At 31.9% G+C, this 6,448-nt stretch overlaps 1 protein-coding gene across 1 annotated transcript in view; it reads right to left on the reverse strand.

Annotated features, from left to right (window-relative positions):
• The window catches only part of LOC106461269 (cytoskeleton-associated protein 5-like), a 79,969-nt gene extending 77,237 nt beyond the window's left edge, over positions 1–2,732 (reverse strand). The window contains exon 1 of the mRNA XM_013921080.2: positions 2,633–2,732. The gene's annotated coding sequence lies outside the window, so the exon portion shown is untranslated. The remainder of the gene's footprint in view (positions 1–2,632) is intronic.
• Between the last annotated feature and the right edge of the window lie 3,716 nt (positions 2,733–6,448).

Here is a 6,448-nt window from a genome sequence, read left to right on the forward strand (position 1 = left end):
TATCAAATTGAATTTTTGTTCAATAAAAATCTTTCAAATGCGACTGTAGCTTTTTTTTCTTCTTATATTCCGAAAAATATGGTAATTTGGTCTCTATCCAAGAAAAGATACTGACTTACTGAAAAGTTTCGGAGAAAGGCTACTACTGTGATTCCAGGGATGAAAGAGTTATCTTGTATAGATAGGTTAAGATTTCAACATATTTTCTTTTCAGTAAAGAAGGGTAAGAGTTGATCTTATCAAACTTTACAAAATTATCTGAGGGATCAACAGGATAAGGCCTTATTTCTTTGTGCTATATCCTAAACACACTAGGATGAGGTAACATAAGTTTATGATTGGGAAAAGACAGATTAGGCTGGCTCTAGTTTAAGACAGTTATTTTTCTAACAAAGTGAAGGATTTTTGTAAAAAAATCCTTTTAACAGCAATAGAGGTCAGCACTTTATAGGAGTTCAAATTTTTACTTTTTCCAGGGTTTATATGCAAGAAGAGCCTTGAAAAACCAAATGGTCTCTTGATATATGTTAAGATTACTGATGCACACCACATCATCCACAAACAATGAGGAAGCTGGTTGACTTACTGTCTAAGAGTTTATAAAATGAAACTAACTGAGGACTCAGTGAAAGTAGTCACTGTAATATACAATTTGGCTTCAAATTAAAAAGGCACTATACTACTGGCCTACAAAAAGTTTAAAGAACAAAACAGAAAAGTGAAAGCAATGTTATTTGAGTTTAACTACAAAAAAAAAATTTTTGTTGTAAACTATATTTTCAATGCTTTAATTTCGTTGTTTACTAGGGGAAGCTAAAGTTAGAAATTTTATTAATGTAGTCCTAGAAAAAAGGAGACTACAAAATATCTAGAAACAAGGATACATTATAAGTACAAAAATCAATGAAGCACTGAGTCAGTTTTACATTTGTTCATTGCCTGAGATGTTAATGATGTACTTAGATCAGTGTCATTTGCGGGTATATCCAGTTACTCAATCAATTAGCCATGAAATTGTACAAATACTTAATTGTACTTTATTGTATATTAGTCATAGAAGAATTAGCAAGTAAATTTCATTTTAAAGTGAAAATTTTATTTGTGAACTAGGGCCTACAACTACATACAAGTGATAGCATAACAAACATTAGGGAAGAAATAAACTATTTTGTTATCATTACATGGACTGGACTTTGCATTATTTTCAACAAATAATTCCCCAATGAAAGAACACATAACAATATATGTTAATCATATTCTCCCAGGCTCATAACACAGGTAACCAATTATTGATGGTGAATAAAAAGGATAGAATAAGAATTTTTTTTATGTTATGTCAGTTTTGACTACATGCTGACTTAAGTGAATAGATTTTAAACCTAACTATAAATATAAAGAATATGATGTGAAGAATAGATTTTGTGCTTTGTTTAACAACAGCCACTTAATTATGTGATCTGATCTATAAATAATATTATAAATAATTCCATTTAGGGTGAATGTCTCGTTTCTCTTTACATACCATAGTTGACCCATCTTTCTATCATAACTATGGAAATGAACTTGAGATTAACATTTTCAGAACAAAATTTTTCTGAGAAACAAAATAAAAAAAAGCTGTAATAATAAGAAAATTGAAGAGAAGACCAACGATGAACATAAACTGATAAAGACTATGGAAACAAAAAATACAATGTTTCTCAATGTTCATTATCAAGCATGTATCTCAAAAGTCAACCCTAATGGTAGTACTATTTCAATAAGACATCACCATATTTATTCATTTTAAAACTAAATTACATTACAACATAAACACTAATAAAAATAAACACTGTAAACATTTACAAGTACTAAAACGTTAATGTAGAATGAGTTATATCTGATGAGAAATGATGGGTTTTCTTTTCTCACAGTCACGTGTTGAATGTTTTAGAAGGTGTGTTCATAAACTAAAATATTACTAATAGTAATACTACGAACTGATCAAGGTTTCTGTACACAATTACCTTCAATTTTCATGATCAGTGTCAATATAGGTGGTAGTATAAATATAACTTTAAGAAACTAGTCAAGAACATTAATTATACACTACATATATCTTTATCAATGTATCATTATAGACTAAAATAGAATAATTAGTTTACTACTTTTACGTCTTTAGTATTACTGCCATGCAAGTGTAGTTATACTAGTAGTACACTAGTGTCACACAAATCACTTTATTTGTACTCCAGCCTCTAACTCTAAGTGAGGCTGGTATTTAATTTATATAAAAAAAAAAATAGTTACAACACATTCTTAAATACTGATTGTGTTTTATTTTAAATTGTTTGTAACATTCAGCTCACTTTAGTCTTTAGACTTTAGGTTAAAGCCAGAGAAACTAAACTTCGATTTCGCTAGCCCTAACAATGTAACTTGTAAAATATTAACAAACACTAAATAGGCCTAACATAATTTTAACGTTTAACTTCAACTTTCAAGAAAATATATTACTCATATTATTACCGTCATCGTCGAGTTATAATATCATAACCTATAGTTTAAGCAAGTATGAACACAATTTAAGTATATGCTATATTAAATACTTCGAAAACATACACTTACATGATAAAATAATTATTAGACTTACCTGGTGTTAATTGTATTCCTTAATTATAATTTATATAGGATACTTTTCTACTTGAAGTGTCGAACTGCATTCCCTTTGGTTTGGGCTACCCAGCATTCTTAGCGCCAAACCGTATTTGAAATACGCTCGAGTTGTAAGTGGGTAATAATTCTGACGTTATAACTGTAAGGCGGAGCAAGGAAAAAAATCAGATTGTTTTCGGAGCAATCGACGACATCATAAAACTTTTTAATATAAATTGAACCGGTAAGACTTATGAATTCCTATGATACTTTTGTTTCGTTTTATTTTAATTTTTCTTATTTACTATTTCAATTTGCTTCAACCTTTCCTACTATGAAATATGAAAACTTGAGGGTGAAAAGTTAAATTACCGGTTTTAAGTTATTGTTGATTTCATTTAATTTCTCTATTTGTAAAATGTAAAACACATCTAAGAAATCAACAATGCTTCAAGTACGTTGAATTAATTACAAAATAGATCTGGTTACTAGCTGCAATCATCTTTTTTTTTTTATCTTTCCCCCTATCCATACACACCACAATTTCCTACATTTGGATACTTCTCCTGCTGAAGGGAGAGCGCAACCTTATGTTGGCCCACCAGTTACCATATTGGGACTGGAATAGAATATCTTGAAAAATGTTTTCTTGGTCTCCCTCAGCAGAGTCGAGTAAAAAATTATTTTGTTCAAAATTAGCAACCTTTAATGTATCAGTTAAAATTCAATTTCAGCATATTAATGGAGTAACATTGAAACTAATAAAGTAAATAATATTATGGTATTTTTCAGGTGAAACTAATTTCCCCAAGAATAAATAAGATAGGTCCTTTATGTAACAAGAGATTCTAATGTAATTTTAGGTAAACTGAATTTTTTCCAAAAGAGTAAACTAAGTAAGTCCACTATGTAACGGAATATTCGGTAAGATAAATTGTGAACTAATACTGAGTTCCGCTAAAACTAACTGAGTCTGTGCTTAGAAATAGATGGACTGGATAAAAAGTGCGGTACACAGTGATAAACAGTCTTTATTGTTACACAGTCGCCTTTACTGAAGTTGTGAATTGATCAGGTTGGCTCTACTCTCTCAATACTTACATTCAAACTGATTCACTCACTCGTGATTAGAATGATGTTCCAGACTGACTACACCTCACGATACTTAGAGGATTCGGTAAAGACAGACTTACACAGAACAACTAGTACTACCGACATGACTGGTCATTCCCATTCAAACTTAACGGAGGTCGCACACTCGAGATGGCCAGGTGGTTAGGGCGCTCAACTCGCAATCTGCGGGTCGCGGATTCGCATCCCTGTCCCACCAAACATGCTCGCCCTTTCAGCCGTGGGAGAGTTATAATGTAACGGTCGATCCCACGATTAGTTTTTCTGGTAACTGAGTAGCCCAAGAGTAGTCTTACACAGCTAAATTAGGGACGGCTAGCGCGTGTAGCTTTGCGCAAAATTCAAAACAAACAAACAAACCTCGAGATACCATTGGAGGATACTGCTGTTGACCATCATGCACAAGATGCAGCTGTATATAGGCAAAGTAGGTGTTACCTACAAAGGATTAACAAAGAAAAATGCGATTAGAACGAAAGGCACTGTGTGATATGCGAGCATATCATGTGTTTTTCCACCATCTTTAGTAATATAAGAATTTTTAAAAAATCATTGGTCCATAAAAAATTGAAGCTGTTTCATTCAAGTTGCTTTTGTTCTCTATAACAAATAATATCTATTCTACCCAAGAAGATACTGTTAAGGTCGCACGCTAAAAGGGTCAATTATCCCAATGTCCTTTGATGACTGAGTGGATTGTGTCTGTATGGTGCAGCCGATGAACACTGTAAGAGATTGGCTAGAATTCTTTATTTTCTCTCTTAGTTCTACTTTATTTCCCACTTAATGTACAGATACATTAAGAAAAGAAAAGCTGAAGTTCTATTCACAGATCCAGTAGAGATGATTGTTTGTTTGTTTCGTTGCATGATAAAGATTGTTTTACACTTAACATCACACGTGTCTAGTCTGGTTATATATTTCTCACTGCTTAGAACTCAGTCGAATTTTCAAATTAAGATCACTTCACAGCTTTCATGTTCAATCTTCCTATTATCAGATTGACATATTTGATACTTGCGAGTGAATCAATGTACACGAGAATACTACATCTCATTTATTTCTTAGTTATGTGTTGTACAATTTTTTTAATTCCTTTATGAAATAAGAAGGTAGAAAATACTTGCATGCAACAATTTGATCAAAAAATGTTGCAAAATAATTTTGAATTTCTATTAAACTAACTGAGTTTTTACAAAGAAAGAGATTAGACACAAATGTAAACACACACAGTGAAAAAACAACAGTGTCTGTATGAACATAAAGGACAATTACCTTTACTGGAGAGAGAAAGAGATTCTATATAGGTTCTCTTTTGACCTGCACAAGTTGTAAATCTATAAATTATTTACAATCTGTGAATTATGTCACAGGCTGAGAAAGAATCACATTATATTCTTAAAACTACAACCTGGTACTTAGAGGGCAACCAGCGTTAACCACGGTGCTGGTCGTTTCTCTGGGAGTTTGAAACCTCGAAATATCACCTGACCTACTATTGAAGAAAACTGCTGTCTTCTTTCATATATTAAGTGCAACTTTAAAGCTATCTTCTCCACAGGCAGACCAAATGCTATTTCCGGTGAACAGCACAGAACGATAGATAGATACAACGAAAGTAACTTAATGACTTTATTGACCACAAGTTTATGTGAAAACCGCACATACCTAGAACAAACGAATTAAAAAAAACTAATGCAAGGAGTACCAAACACTATATACCATAATAACATAAAGCAATTCAAAATAAGTTTTAAATTTAAATCTATAGTTATTAAAATGCATTAAATTACCAATTAGATATCTTTACTATTATCAATATTTTTGGTTGTAAACCCAATAATAACACAAATTTCGGCCAACAAAAGAGACTAAGTTTAGTTAACAATGCAAAATAATAGTGTAAACTTAAAACTAAACAGTCAACATTGTTATAAATGTTATAACCAATAATATAATGCTTATAAACACAATCAGATATTTTTACTTGTTAAAATTAGTTACACATATGCAAAGATATTACAAGCACTATAACCAATAACACCAAAGACACTAATAATTTAATTAAAAGAGTATGCTATTAATTGCGTGTGATATCGTGTGATATTGGTTGTCTAATGCGTTGCAGTTCATCCTTTTTTGCACCAACAACAGAATAAAAAGTGTTATTCTTATAGCTGCTAAAGTTAGAGTGATGATATGGAGAACATTCTCATGGCAGGATTGGAGTTCTTTTATTCTTATTCAGAAATGTAAATAATATATAATCTGTGCTTAAATGTTGTTACAAACATTGTCCACACCACAATGCTGCGTTTCTGCATTGATGTGTTCATCAAAGCAAAAATGTAGAACCCATTCAAAACAATAATGTGACAACTCACCACGCTCATACTGTATAAAATTGATTCATAGACTTTGCTGGTGGTGTAACTTACTATTAAATGAGGGTCATAATAAAATGACCAATCAACATATAATGGTTGAGCTGATTTTCTAAAAGTATTGGTATAAAGGACTCAAAGGTGAAAATTCATCCTTGATTATACTTATGTCATTCTCAGGCGCATTGATTACCTTACAGATAGCAACTGTAACCAAAAAGAATGGCAGAAAATTTTATGCGAATTAAAGGGCCCGACATGGCCAGGTGGTTAGGGCACTCGACTCGCACTCTGTGGGT

The sequence above is a fragment of the Limulus polyphemus genome, unplaced genomic scaffold (genome assembly GCF_000517525.1).
Source record: "Limulus polyphemus unplaced genomic scaffold, Limulus_polyphemus-2.1.2 Scaffold925, whole genome shotgun sequence".
In the NCBI taxonomy this organism is placed as follows: domain Eukaryota; kingdom Metazoa; phylum Arthropoda; class Merostomata; order Xiphosura; family Limulidae; genus Limulus; species Limulus polyphemus.